Genomic DNA, 16,202 nt, shown 5'->3' on the forward strand with positions numbered 1-16,202 from the left:
TTATTGGACCTGATTGAACCTGATTGGAACTTATTGGACCTTATTGAAACTTATTGACCTTATTGAAACTTATTAGACCTTATTGGCCCTGATTGAAACTTATTAGACCTTATTGGACCTGATTGAAACTTATTAGACCTTAATGGACCTGATTGGAACTTATTTGATCTTATTAGACAAAAAAATTGACCATTAATAACATAAATATTACCCTTAACGTTAATACTACCCCTCAAAATTCATTATGAAGTAATAATTATAATAATTCGTCCTTTAAAATTATTATTATTATTATTAATTATCTCTTATGATAATTAATTTAACGAAAAAAATTTACTATTTATATAATTGCCTATACATAACTTTGACCACTTATATATCCTATACTCTTGTTTTGATTTTATAAAGCACTAGTGGAAAATCAAAAGCTGATTAACATTATTTATTGCTAACAAGTTAAAATTGGCACATATGAAAAATTCTCACCCCACTTTCATTTATGTGAAGGTAGTAGAATGCATTAACTCCTTATCTCTCACTCTACATTTAGGGTGCATTCTATTCAAATTATTGGCCCTAAACTTATTAGACCTTATCTGAACTGAACTTATTGGAACTTATTAAACCTGATTGGACCTGATTCAAATTATTGGACCTGATTAAAACCTGATTGGAATTTATTGGACCTTATTGGAACTTATTGACCTTATTGAAACTTATTAGACCTTATTGGCATTGATTGAAACTCATTAGACCTTATTGGACCTGATTGAAACTTATTAGACCTGATTGAAACTTATTTGACCTTATTAGACAAAAACATTGACCATGAATAACATAAATATTACCACTAACGTAAATACTACCCCTCAAAATTTTTTATGGAGTAATAATTATTATAATTCGTCCTTTAAAAAATAATAATTATCTTTTATGATAATTAATTTAACAAAAAAAAATTACTATTTATATATTTGCCTGTACATAACTTTCACCACTAATATATCTAATAGTCTTGTTTTGATTTTATAAAACACTAGTAAAAAATCAAAAATTAATTAACATTTATTGCTAACAAGTTAAAATTGGCACATATAAAAAATTCTCACTTCACTTTCATTAATGTGAAGGTAAGTAGATAGCATTAACTCCTTCCTTCATTTCTTCTCCTTTTCATTTATGTGAATGTACTAGAATATAAAAAGAAAACAAAAAGAAAGAGAAAAAAAATGCTCAAAATCACCGTAGCTTTGCGTGACATTGCTTCATTCATTTCTTCTCCTTTCTTCCTTCTGTTTTTTCTTTTTTTTTGCTTTTCTCCAATACTCCATTAGAGACACAAACACGAAGTCACCAATCATAATCACCCATCAATTTTCACTCATCCACCTTCATTGTTATTATTAGTAACGTAAACATGTTATGAATATTGTAATTATAATGATTATTATTGTTACCCTTAAGTATTTAACCATGTTATAATATTATTTAATAATAATATAATCACCTAATAGTATTATGAATAATCAAATAATAGACAACAATACAAGTATAATACTATACATTGTGGTACTTTAATAAAAAATTCTAATAATAACATAATCAACTAATAGTAATATGAATAATAAAATAATAGACAATAATACAAATATTTAATAAAATAATACACTAATACAAGTATATATAATATTATATAATCATTGTGGTACTTTAATTAAAATTCTAATAATAACATAATGGACAATAATACAAATGTTTATTGAACATTGACTATTTGGACCTTATTAGACCTTATTGGAACTTATTGGACCTTATGAGACCTGATTGGAACTTATTGCACCTGATTGGAACTTATTGGACCTCATTAGACCTGATTGGAACTTATTGCCCTTATTGTAACTTATCTGAACTTATTGGATCTGAAACTTAATTTTTTAAGTTAGTTGAGGAGAACGCACCCTTAATCTGTCACCTTTTTCCTCCTCCTCTCTCTCTCCTACAAACCCATATCCCCCCCCCCAGCCAAAAAACTCCCACTCTTTTCCTCTCTTCTCTTGCTGCTCCCGCCCTCCATCCTCCTTGCCGGAATTCAGCCCCCCACCACGCAGGCACGCCGCTAGCACGCATCCCTGCTTCCTTTCCTCCCATTATCGTTGTTCTCTTTATCTCTCCCCTCCACTACATCACACCACCACCACAGCCACTCATATAGCGCTCACACCCTGGAAACTTCGCTGGGAATAACGACATCATCGACGATGTCGCAAACTTCGTTGGGAATAGCGATCGGCGAATCACTGACAAGTACGTCTTCCTTCGTTTCAATGGGGTTGATGGAGATGAGAAATTCAGCCAACACTGATCTCCGTAAAAAAAAAAAAAACTTACAGTGGCGAGACTTATCTTGGGAATGATATTTATGTCATAATTTGTTTTAGAGAAACTTATGTTAAGATTCTAAGCTTAAACTGATTAGTAACCTCTTTATTTTGTTATATATGAGAGTATCCCCTTTGTTTATAAGAGTAACCCTCTTTTATTATTAAGAGTAACTCATCTCATTTTATTCATATAAGTAGGAGTAAAGTGATTAGTATCCTATTTTGATAGAAAAGTAAACCACGTTTGTTTTATAAGAGTAAGCTTAAGAATATTATTTGAGTAATCCCGTTTTGTCGTAAAAGTAATGTTGTTTAATGTATGAGTAATCTTGTTTAATCTTATGAGTAACCTCACTTATTCATACTCGTAGCCTCATTTATTTATATGAGTAACCTCATTTTAATCATACGAGTAACCTCAATTGTTCAAAAAGTAACCGCATTTATTCAAATGAGAATCTCATTCATTGATAAGAGTACATTGATTAGTTTCTGATTTTATTGTTTAGTCATACAAGTAACCTCGTTTCATCTCATGAGTAATTCCACTTATTCATACTAATAACCTCATTTATTTATACGAATAACCTAATTTTAATCATACGAAAAACCCTAATGGTTTACAAAAGTAACTGTAATTATTCAAACAAGTAACCACCCTCATTCATAATAGTAAACTGATTACTTTCTCATTTTATCGTTTGATTATACAAGTAATGTCATTTAATCTATTAGTAATCTCGTTTGAACTTATGAGTAACCCAATTTATTCATATTAGTAACCTCATTTATTTTTACGAGTAGACTCATTTAATCACACGAGTAACCTCATTTAGTCATACGAGTAGACCTAGAGGTTCACAAAAGTAATTACATTTATTCAAACGAGTATTTCCATTCATTCATAAGAGTAAACCGATCAATAACCCCATTTATTCAAACGAGTACCACATTCATTCACAAAAGTAACTCTATTTATTTATATGAGTAACCTCCACTACAACAAAATGCTTTATTGACGACCAAAAATTACGACCACACGCGTTTCTGGGCGTAAATAATGAGCAATAACGACCAGATCTGCTAACTGGTCGTAAATAGAATAAATTATCTACGACGAGGCGGAATTCTGGTCGTAAAAGCTAATACCTTGTCGCAAAAAACTGAACAATTACAACCACACGGATTTCTCGTCGTAAATAATAAGAAATAACAACCAGATTTGTTAAGTCGTCGTAATTATAACAAATTATTTGCGACGAGACGGGAATCTCGTCGTAAAAACAGAGAAACTTGAAAATTCGCTGAAAAACTTAAGCGGGATTTTTCCCGGGTTATACTTCAATTTTTCTATTTCTCTTATTCTCAAATTCACCAGCGACACTCATTTCTCTATTTCTTTTTTTTTCACCCAAAACAAAAACTACCTTATCTTTCTTTCTCCATCTGCACTCCCTATATTTTCACTTTATCCCTAATGTTCATCATCTTTCTCTCTCTTCTCATTCCTCTTCATTGTTCGTAGCATATTTCTTTGAAACCCAAAAATTTTCCCCAAATTTTCTATGCCTTTTTTTTCGTATCTCATTTGATTTTTTCTTCGAAAATTTCTTTTTTTTTTCTAGAATTTTGTGGGTTTGAATTTGAAATTGGACCCCTTATTTTTGGAATTCTTATTATGAATCTCAATGTTTTTAGTCGCAATTCAAAATTTTCAGGTTTAATCTCAAAGTTCCAAAACAAAAAAAATCGATTTTTGGGTTGGAAACTCAAGATTTGAAGATGTTGGTGTTCTTCCTTCAACAACGGCGATTTCCCTTTCAATCTTGCTTCACTTTGTTGTAAGTACTCCTTTCTCACTATTTTAATTTTGAGCGAATTTTTTTTTTTTTTTTCATTTTTTCATTTCTGGGTTTTTTTTGTTCAAGTTTTTCGTTTCATTTTTTTTCATTTCTGGGTAATTTTTGTTCGATTTCCTCTAATTCGGGTGAATTTCCGTTCGTTTTGGGTACAAATTTGTTCGATTTTTGGGTTTTTTGGGTCTGTTCTGGTTCTATTTTTGGGTCGATTTTGGGGTCGATTTGTGGGCTGATTTTGGGAGATTTGGGTCGATTTGTGGGTGATTTTTTTGTCATTTTTTTGGTGGATGTTGTGGTTTCTGAGAGATTTTGTTATCTTCCAGATTTTTTTTTTTTTTTTTCCAGATTTTGTTGTCCTAATTTTTCCTTTTTTTTAATTTGCAGATGAAGATGATAATGAAGTCGGAGACGAAGTTTGAACGATGAAGATGCTGATGATGAAGGCGAAGATGAGTGATGAGTGATGGAGATGTTGATGAACGATGATGATTGATGTTATTTTTTTGTAATTATTTACATATTATCAATAAATTTTTTTTGTTCTTTTTTTTTGTAATTATTTACCTATTATTAATAAAATTCAATTTTTTTATTAATTGGTAAAGTTGTGTAAGGATCTTTGTATATTTACTAAGTAAATGATTAAGGGATTTCCCTAATATATGGTCTCCTACAAATATTTGATGGTTTAAGTGTGAATTTTGGGTTTGAATTTAAGGGATTTGCCTTATTTTGACACAATAAAAACAGCAAGAAATCAAGTATTAAATCATCAATTTTTTTTTTTAAAAAAAACAATATTTACGACTAGAAATCTCGTAGTAAATCATCAATTTTTTTAAAAAAAAAACAATATTTACGACCACAAATCTAGTCGTAGATGATACCAATTGCGACGAGAAATAATCTGGTTGTAAAAGAGCAATTACGACGAGCCACTTAAACTGGTTGTAATATTATTTGCGACGAAGCCTTTTACGACGACTGACGACCATACACGTTTCTCGTCGTAAAAGGATTTTAACGACGAGAAGTGAACCTTTTACGACAAGAAATCCGGTCGTAAATGATAGTTTTTCTTGTAGTGCTCCTTCGTTCGTAAGAGTAATCTTATTTATTCATAATATGATGCTATTTAATCGTATGAGTAACCTCCATTATTCATAAGAGTAACCTCATTATTTCATATGAGTAACATCATCCGCTCATAAGCATAACCTCACCTAACTATTTCATAATACGAGTAACCCTATTTTTCACTAATTAAAGTAACATCCTTTTTTCATATGAGTAACATCACTTAATTGTACGATGACTTTATCTTATCATACTAGTATCCTCAATTGTTCACAAAAATAACTCATTTGTTCATACAAGTAACCTCATTAGTTTACAATAGTAATCTTTCGATGACCCTATATAGTCATATGAGTAACCCCAATTATTCACACAAGTAACCCCCTTTTCTTTATACGAGTAACCTCATTCGTTCATAAAATAACCAAATTTGTTTATAAGAGTACAACCTTTTATTGTTAAGCATATCCATATATTCATACAAGTAACTCCATTTGCTCATAAGAGTAACTCCATTTGTTCATAAGGGTTTATGCACAAGGGTCAACTTCAAAATGTTATATATCTCATATTACACTCAATATTTTTGAAAGATTCAAGTTGGACATGAAATTCGACTCCAGAGCTTTCTAACGACAGGTCAAATTTTTAATTCCGATGACAAACTAGTGAGATTTGACTATTTAAAAATGACCTGAGCCGAAAAAGTTCTCACGCGCGACCACACCTATATTTATAGGTGTGGCCGGCCGTATGCAATTAGACGCTTTTTTAAGAAACGAATTAGGGCACATAATGTGATGCTACATGCAAAATTGACAGTAAAAGGGCCATTATAATGGACAGAATTCATTTTTTTCATCTAATATCAAATTAACAATGCTTTTTATTCAATAGAAATAGGGGTAGAAAGTACATTTATAAAAACATATACTTCCTCCGTTTCTTAATAAGGGCAACATAGAGAAAGTGGGGGAATATCAAGGAATATAGAGAGAGAAAGTTGGGATCACGATAAAGCTGAGTAGTTCAAGTGATGAAACAAAATGGTTGTGTTCCCCTCTTGCTTTTTGGTGGCATATTTGAAATAAAATTGAACTTCGTATACCTTTTTTAGCTTTTTTTTTTTTGAAAATAACATTAATTCATTGATTCAAAGTCATACGACATCTACAATAGAAGTAGAAACTAAACAAATACATTTCAAAATGAAATAAATACAATTCTAATATGATAAAAACCATGATCGTTGAGTAGATCTAGCACTTCTGAACACCCTCGTCTTTTACATCGCTGTCTGATGCAGCCTTCTGCAAGGGGGTCTCTCGATCTTTTGTAGTTTCGAAGTAGAACTGGATTTAATTCAATTGATTGTAAATGAAGTCTTGACATCTGTTGCAACTCCGCACAAATTTCGATCAACAAATTAACATCTAAAATTACACAAAAACCCAAAAACAACGTCTCCAAACTCTCACATGGAGAGAGATAAAACCCAATATATGGGTAGATATAACCCAATATATGGGTAGAAAAACTCTCCATTAGAGAGAGACTAAAATTTATTAGAAACATAAACATAAAAAAACTAGTAACAAAAGGAGAAAGGGGGCTTACCACCGCCCAAAGGGTGATGGTAGCCCCTAGGTTGAAAATTAGGATTTTGTGGGAGAGGGGAGAGAAGAGAGGAACAAAGTTGAGGGAAGGCGGCAATGTTACCTTTTCTAGCTTAGTTGCACTTATCGTGACTATACCAAATAAGAAAAGTGTTGCACTTATTAAAAAAAACGGAGGTAAAATTACACAATAGATCAAAAAGAAGACATGTTGTTAGCGCAACTCCATCTGGCAACAGTGCCAAGAGTATGTTTGGCACTGAGTCAAGTTTTGTTTACCAAACGATAATTAATGATCACATGATTAGCTGGATGGCCCAATAAATTACATTCTCCTTTGTTTCTAATATACTCAATTATTTATTTTTATAGTATTTATAAAATTTATTTAATCATACTCTTTCCGTCCCAAAATATAGTTTACATTTCCCTTTTCTTACAGTAATTTATGCAAGTAGAATATAAGAGGGATAGTAAAGATTTTTTATTTATTTAAATAAATGTCGTATGGAAAAAGATGATTTTAGGAGAGAGAATGGAAAAAAAATTGGTGAAAGAACATTAATTGTAACTTTTTGGTTTAATAAACAAAAGAAAAAACAAAATTTAAGAAGTAAATAAATGATAGGACACAATTTTTTAGACAAATTATGGAAAAATGTGGAACTAAATTTGGAAATGTGAACTATATTTCGGGACACCCAAAATGAAAATGGGAACTATATTTTGAAACGGAGGGAGTATTTTTCTATATATATAAACCAATGTTAGCATTAAAAATATGATCGAATTTATGCTACATGTATATTGAAAATAACAAATTTTAAATGTTTTCTGTATAGGATAATTAGAGACATTAATTGGCAAAATTATGCATTAATAAATATACAAATTGAAATAGAGCATTTTTTTAAAATAACGGAAAAACATTAGTCTATAACTCTATTTATAAGCTCAAAGTCGTCGTTTACTCTATAAAAAAAAACCAACTTTTGTTTCTTTTAAAGATTTTTATTATTAAAAAAAGACCTAGAATACAACGACTTGAACTCCGGAACGCAAGACTGATGAAGGTCCAATCTCTATATAGGGAACTGTACTGTACTGCTTGTTGTGGATTCATTAAAAGCTTACCTTCCAAATTCGATTCAACAAAAAAAACAAAAAAGAGCTTACCTTCTAAAGAGTGAGGTGTATGTACGTTTCTAATGGTATTGGGAAAAACGTACCATGAAGACGATACAGAAAAGCGACCCTCGCAGAGCTACTGGGATGGGGCTAAGAAATATCTGAGCCGATCACTCACTTCATCTGCGATCGCAGGCGTAGGAGTTACCACGATGAACAGCATCTCAAAATCATTACAGTGAGATCGTAAAGGTAAATGCAAGCGAATGTAAAGGCAGAGACATAAAGTCTGGAAAATCACCAACGGCTTCTGATATCGAACCAAGAGTCGTCAGTGAGAGCGTCAACAGAGACTTCAAAAACACTGTTCACTCTCCAAGTCTCCACTCGATGGCTCTGCGATCACACTCTCTCCTGAAAAGAATGAAACAAAGAAAAATAGTAAATATAAAATCTTTTTTTGGAGAAAAGAGAGCAATTAATAAATGATATGGGATTTTTTTTTTCCTGTTTAATAATTGTCCTTAAGTTCTGTTGTTTTTGGACAGTTTAGTACCAAGTTTTTTTTTTTTTTGAAACGTACCAAGTTCTTATTTCATCGCACACAATTTGCAAAATCTACTTATTTCAGTTATTTGGTCTTACTTATCTGTTTTGTTCTTGATTTCAAGTTGTGCTTCTGTGAATAAAAGGATTATTCTTCCCATTTCTCTCGAAAAACTGATGCAACAATATATATGTTCACCATAAAAGAATTTATTTTACACTCTCGTAAGTGGTTCTCCACTATCTGATCTCCATACGTACTCTTGAGAATGTAAAAACAAAAAGAAAACATTTAAGTCAAATGAAAAAGAAACATCATAATCGCAATAGTGACATATTCAGAAATTGACCTATATCGATTCGACATTATTCGGAGACAAAAAAAAACAAGATGGGTTATTTAAAGTTGCAATAAACTAGTCTAAATTTGAAACTACAACCAAAAATTACATTTAAAAAGTAGTAAAATCAATTATGACTTATTAAAATTGTTAATCGTCCATCCGTTAAATGTTAAAAAAATTTCGCCAATTATTTAGTAATTAGTACTAACCCAACTTCTCAACTTTCAACCACTTTTTGAAATTAATATCAATTTTGTATTATTAAGGAACTTTCTCAACTTTTAGAGGGATTCCTCAAAATAATTCATGCCCTTACTTTATTTTCTTGCATCCGTTGACCATTTTGGATATGTTGTATATAGAAAAATAAAGGAGGAGTGACACGTTTCTACTATTATAAAGAAAGATATGAGGATATGAACCAAACAAACAGCCGCGCGGAACATAAATATAGTAATTTTGTTTTTCGGTCTTTCACCAGTTTTTCTCTTTTTTTCGGGATATTGGGTGGGTTTAGTTGAACCCAATGAACCCATGCTAGATCCGCCAATAGATCGCAGTACACGCAAAATGCTACTCCTATTTGTAGGAACATACGGATACATATATAGCGTAATTGCAGAAAACTATTTCCTAACATCTATTATAGGATCACCATATTAACATAAACATGATTCTCTCAATAGAGAATAGATAAATAACCTTTATAATGTGATTTCCTATTAGTATGCTAGATTGGAGATCCGACAGCATCAAACGTTTGTTCTCCATGTAGTCCACGAGCGTCCAATTGAACCTCACATCTATTAGAACGAAAGGAGATAAACTATTCACTCTCTTACTTTTAGGGGAAAGAGGCGCCGGTTAGGAAGGAGATTAGGGTTGAGTTTTCTCTCCTAAAGCCTTATATTATAGAAAAAAATATTTTTAATAAGTCAATATTTGGTTGATCTTCTCAAAATAAGTCAACCTTTTGGTTATCTTAGAATAAATTAACCTTGTATCTTCTTATGATGTAAATGAGTTAATGAGTTGAAATTATGATACGTGTCACATTTTAATAGGATGGCATTGTAATTTAAATCTTTTATAACAAAAGTAGATACAAAGTTAACTTGTTCATAGTTAATCAAAATGTTAACTTATGAAAAATAATTTTTCCTATATTATATCATTACTAGATTTCTAAGCACGTGATGTGTGCGAAGACAATTTTTTCATTGTGATATTTCATAATGTCGAGTAGCTAGTTCTACATGTGTGTAATACAATACAACGGCAACTCATTATAGTAGATAAGATGATAGTTTTTTCAATAAAGACTTTGTTTGTTCAGTTTATTAGAAGTTATTTTCAGTAAAATTAAATTCAACTCAATTTAGATAAGTTCATATAAACAAAAATAAGTTGAATAAAATAGAACAAAAAAAGTTAAAGAAAGCATGCACATCAAATTACATTTTAAATATAGTATTAAAAAAATTCCATAAGGGTATTGCATACTCATCTCTTTGTCAAGTTCATCTAATTTGATTAGCATATTAGTTCACAATTGCAAAGATATTTATCTTTATTTATCCGTGGAAATCAAATTAAAAGAAGAATTCTTTTTTTTATATTTTTTGCTTTTTCTAGTCTCAAATTTGATTCAAATTTATGTTCTCCATAATTGCAAAGATTACCTTCATATCTTTGGTTTTCTTTTGTCTTTTTTTTGAATTTTGATTTAGTTGTGAACTATTTTCCACTCTAAGTGTTATTTATCTATCATTATAGTATAAAGTTTCAAATGTAGTACATTGTCTTGATCTGACCTTGTTATGTTTTTGTAATTTACTTATACAAATTAAAATTATATATATAAACCTATTAAGATGACCATTTTTTTACATGACTATAATTTTTTTACATATTGTTTGATTTTTTATTTTGATAATTTTTTCTTTTGATGAAAAATTTTAAAATTTTTAAATGAATTTGTTATCTTTGTTTTTTTCAATTTTTTTTAGTATTGCCTTTTCTTTTTAAACCCAAAATTGTAAGTTATTCTAATTTTAGTTTTTTAAAATGGCAAATATTTTGATTGATTGATTTTCCATTATTATTTTAAAAAATTAAACAAAATTAATGTATTTAAAAAAAATAAGGGTATTATAGTCAATTAATAGGGAACACCATACCCCCCCCCCCCTTTCACTTATATAATAGAGATATTAAAATATAGAGATTTAGGATAATTAAGAGATGCAATTAACCTAAACTTCCTCTTCTTTGCCCGGCCAACATAGAGCCCTTATTGAGCTTGTTTTGCTTTCTTTATTTAGTAGTACAAAGTCTGATCTCATAGGATTTTCTTAGTTTAATTGTAGGCCCAATCAATATTGTCGCACTAACCGTCATTTGTTCTCTACCAAGTAAATGCGATTACAAACTAATGTGGTTAATTATCTCTATAATGTATTCCTAGTATTATTTAGTACTTGCCAGAAATGTCTAAACACATATTCCTTGAATTTCCCACTTTTTCGAAGACAAGAATGCGATGCTAATCTTCTTAAGTCTCTTAACGCCAATTTGATAACACAATGTTATTCTCAAATTTCGTTGCTTGATGTTCCAAAGTAATATTAGGCCCCTCATTCACCATTAAAGTACTAACATTAGGAGCAACCCGTAAAATTCAATAAAAGCATGCATCTTCAATACCTTTGTTATCATCCACCCATTACCCCGTAATATTTTGAATCTTATATATGTGATTATCGGTTCTTCTTCTCTTCAAACAGACATGAAAATAAACTGTATTTTTATCACCCCCTTTAATCCAATCAATCTAAACCTTTTGCTTCAGGTAAGTCATTCTAGCCCTACTCAAATCATCATACTTCCTTCTTGCTTCAACCTCCATATCGTGTAACTCTACATAATGTGGGTTCAAGTGAATTTTCTTCTAAACCTACACCAAAGCAACCCGAGTCTTATTAGCTTCATTCTGCACATTAGAGAATTCAGTTATATTAAGAGCTTCAAAGGAAGCTTCAATCTCTTCAACTTTGTAACCACCCTGATCATAGGTACCTTTGAATATTGTGCTGCCAAACACTCTGAACTATACTAAAAAACAGTCATCTTCCCCATACCACATATTGAAAAATCTAAAGGATTGCCTTAGCTTTCACTCTATCATCCAGGTTCATAACACAAGGAAAATGATATGAAACTTGCTCGAGAAGGAAGAAAGCACGATCAGGAGGAAACAAATCATGCCAACCATCATTGATCAGGACCCTATCAATTTAGAGAAAACTTTATTCTCTCCTTCTTGCTTATTGAACTAGGTATAAAAAGGACTAGAAGTACTATGCTCATGAAGTAACCACTCTCTGATACATTGGCTAAAATCTTCCTTGCACCTAAGGACTAATCTGAACCAACTCCTTCAATAGATTGTTTTTCCACTCCTTTACATCATTGGACCCATACACAAATGTAACCCAGAAGGACTTCCCAGTAGCCTTGTGAAGTACCTCACAATACATGAACTGAGCTCCATAATGACAAATATTAATCACCAACGCAATAGGCAACCATACCAACCAAATTCTTCCACCTCCATGGAATTGATAGTTTGTAACTTTACTTTGATTTTGGCATACTCTAGGGAAGACTTTACAGAAATTCACAGTTTTCACCCTAGTTTCTAGGAGCGCAAATAGTCCATGAGAGTAATGGTTCAAGAACCATTTGATAGCACCATGCATTTGTGGAATATTTAGACCCCTAATATTGCAAAATCCTATACTATCCATTATGTGGGACAGGAACCTCCACACCATGGATATGTACCTTCTCCACCTTCATGTTTCTCCATGATCCCCTCCAATTGGCAACTTGCACTCTCTACTTGCCTTTCCATACCATCCTCTATAGTAGGCACTTGTTGAGATACTTCCTCTCCTGAAACTCCTTTATCACATGAAGTAGGAACATTAATTGCCACTGGATTAGTTGGCTTGCAAACCTTAGGCACCCAAATATGCCTTGGCTAACTTTAATCGAAGGCACGTCATACTTCTTCATCCTACAATCCTCCAGAGTATATCACTAGTAGAGAAACAATAATTTGCGTCGGATCCCATAGGCCTATTTGCATCGGACTTAGGTGCGACGCTACAGCTCGCTATGCAAATTGACTAGGAGTAATATGCGTCGGAGCTAGATGCGATGCAAATTTCTTTCTATTTACGTCGGATGGTGTCTTCCATGCGACACAAAAGGGGTTGAATAAAGGGAATTGACTTGGGAAGGCTGATTTGTGTTGATTTGTAACATACATACAACGCAACTAGCTTTTCCAAAAATGAAAGAAAGTCGATCACCATACCATGGTGCTCAGTAGAGGTGATCATGGGCCGGGCCGGGCCGCGGCAAAAAAATTTGCCCATTGGTCGGGCCGGGCCGGGCCTAAATTCGGGCCGAATTTTTGTATCCAAAGCCCGCTATTTCAGGCCTAAATTAGCGGGCTTTTGCGGGCCAAAACGGGCCGGGCCAAAAAAATAGACTAAAAAGTCGTTTTTGACTTGCCCAGAGCCCGTCCAAAATCAAAAAAATATGGACGGACCGGGCCTACGGGCCGAAAAATTCTGCCCAAAAGCGGGTCGGCCGGACCAAAATGATCACCTCTAGTGCAGTCGATCACAGTAGCCAAAATTTGATGCTTGGTATAACAATCACTGAAATATAACATTCACAATTAAAACAATAAATTGAACATGATAAATGATTAATTTATTAAAAAAAAGTGCTTGTCACCATATGCTAACTTTCAATTAATGAAACTGAAGTAAAAAAAGAACGAATTGCTATCTAAAAATCAATAAAATGGACTTTCAATGGTTCATCTAGAAATAATAAAAAGAACTAATCCTATAAAGAAAATTATAATTACAATTGGTCTTTTAAAGAAGCAGGGCCCGAACAGGGGAAAGTAGAATAGGGGGTTTCGGCGGCAGGGTCAGCAGGCCGGGGTGGCGTGGTTGAGCAGAGGGCCGAGAGTTGAGCGGGAAATCGAGTAGAGGAGAGAGACTCAACTGGTTCATCTTCAGCTTTGACGATGACATCAACTTATCAATACCAAGAAATCTCAATACATATTTCGTTAACACACTTGAAACTCATTCAAAATTAACAAAACCTGCAATAAAAGGGTCAGCAGTACGCAACGTTTCGGCATCGAAAACAGAGAATCCATGACTAAACCTACGAATGGCAGCAAACAGAAGAATTCATTATGGGTAAGTTGAAGAATTCTAGTGGGTGCCGGTAAGTTTGTCTTCTAGTTTATTTCCCATTATTGCAGAAGTTCGGGTCTGTTTTGTTGAATTTTTATAGTATATATGGTTGTGAATTTGTGATGACTTTAGGTAAGTTGCGTTGTTTGCTAGTGGGGATGTGTTGTTGTGATTGCGCCAATCGTGTGGTGGCGCTGCTACTGTTGTCTGCCGGCAGCTGGTGCTGCATGTTGAGCGGTACTGCTGTATTGGAGGTGGTGCTGCACATGTTGGTATGAATCCAGTTTTCCCGTCATGAGTGTTAACGTGAGTCCGTTTTTGGAGAGACGGTATCACGTTAGTGTTAACGTGAGACCGCTAATGTCATACTGACATCACGTGCATGCATCAAACAAACAGTAAAATTAGTTAAGTGCTTGTACCTATTAGTTACTAGCCTTCATATGCACGCGATGCGTGCGTTAATTTTAAAATTTGTTATTCTATTAGATTCTCCATTCGTACTTTATTTATGATTAAACTTAAATGTGAAAAATTCAACAGTTAGATGAATTTAGATATATTAATTCGCTAATGTAAAAAAATAAAAAGGTTGTGAGTGATTGTTAACATTAATTTTTTGTGAATGAATATTGAACAGAAAGAACAAAAATAATGAGTTGGTTTAACTGAATTAAAGAGTATCAAAGATAGTGAATGTTCAGACTTTTCATGTACACGTTATGTATGCCATCTTTTTTTATAAGGTATAAATATTTTGTCCATTTAATTTTTGATTGAAGTATTTGATGCATATACCATTTTAAACTTGTGTTAAATAGCAAGTTGGAATGAGAATTTTTAAATGATTTGTTTTTGTAATTTTTTTAATTCCATTAATTAGATCATTAAGGGTATTTTAGTCACTTCAAAAAAGGACACCACACCTCCTCCCTTGGCTTATGTAATAGAGATAATAGCCTTAAATTGATTCTGGATTAATTAGTTAAGCATTGAAATATATTAGTTAGTCGTTGGAATATATTAGTTAGTCGCTGGAGTATATTAGTTAAACGCTGAAGTATATTAGTTAAGCGTTGAAGTATATTAGTTATATCATAAAAATCAACTTATAATGCATTTTATTGCCATAACTTCAATATCACGCATAAATAATTATGTCTTTCTAAAAAAAAACTAAAGCACTAATTCTATCATAAATCCTCCAAAACAAAACCATCATGCTCTTCTTTAATAAGTCGGACAACAAAGAATTGCAACAAACCAAACTAGGGCAAAAATCACCATTTTTAACACACAAAAACACATTAGCAACTTCAATAAAAAAAACTCTTTTTCTTAAAAACATTGATCACTATATCAAAGAAGAACAACCAAAATTGAGAAAGAAAACAAATAGTGATGAATGTGACCAGTTGAAGAAACCCAGAAGGATCGAAAAATTGATTATGATGAAGAACAAATTGAATAATATATGGGTTTAGCTATTTAATGATGTTTGAAGAACCCATTAAAATTTCCCGGTTGTTGTGTTTGAGAAGTGTTGAAATTTCTTCAACATTTTCGCAATTGGTCAAGGTGGTGAAATTGCAGGAGATAATCTGAGTTTTGTGTGTTTTTTGTGTAAAAAACAATAAAAACTAAATACCCAAATATCATACTATGTATCAGAAAATAGTAACTAATAGCCAGAATCACAATTATCAACCATAAAACCATAAATGAAGGCCGAGACTAAGAATTGGAGGTAAAACATACTCGTCCCACGTTAGTGTTAATGTAAGACGGTCTTTTATAAGACTTTACCTTCTAAAATTTGGTTTCATGTTTGTTTTGCTTTTGACGTGTACGAAAAATAAAATCTAGTATATGTACTACTGAAGATACAAAGCCAAATACATCTTTTTGTTTCTTTCGAATAAAAAGTAAAGTAAATACTCTGAATTTATAACTGTAACTT

At 32.2% G+C, this 16,202-nt stretch overlaps 1 long non-coding RNA gene across 1 annotated transcript; it reads left to right on the forward strand.

Annotated features, from left to right (window-relative positions):
- The first annotated feature begins 3,709 nt into the window (after nt 1-3,709).
- On the forward strand, nt 3,710-5,023 carry LOC125495864 (uncharacterized). The gene is made up of 2 exons (XR_007272266.2): nt 3,710-4,222; nt 4,625-5,023. It is a non-coding gene; the product is annotated as an uncharacterized LOC125495864 (long non-coding RNA).
- Nucleotides 5,024-16,202: the final 11,179 nt, after the last annotated feature.

Source organism: Beta vulgaris, chromosome 3, assembly GCF_026745355.1.
Source record: "Beta vulgaris subsp. vulgaris cultivar EL10 chromosome 3, EL10.2, whole genome shotgun sequence".
NCBI classification, from domain to species: domain Eukaryota; kingdom Viridiplantae; phylum Streptophyta; class Magnoliopsida; order Caryophyllales; family Amaranthaceae; genus Beta; species Beta vulgaris.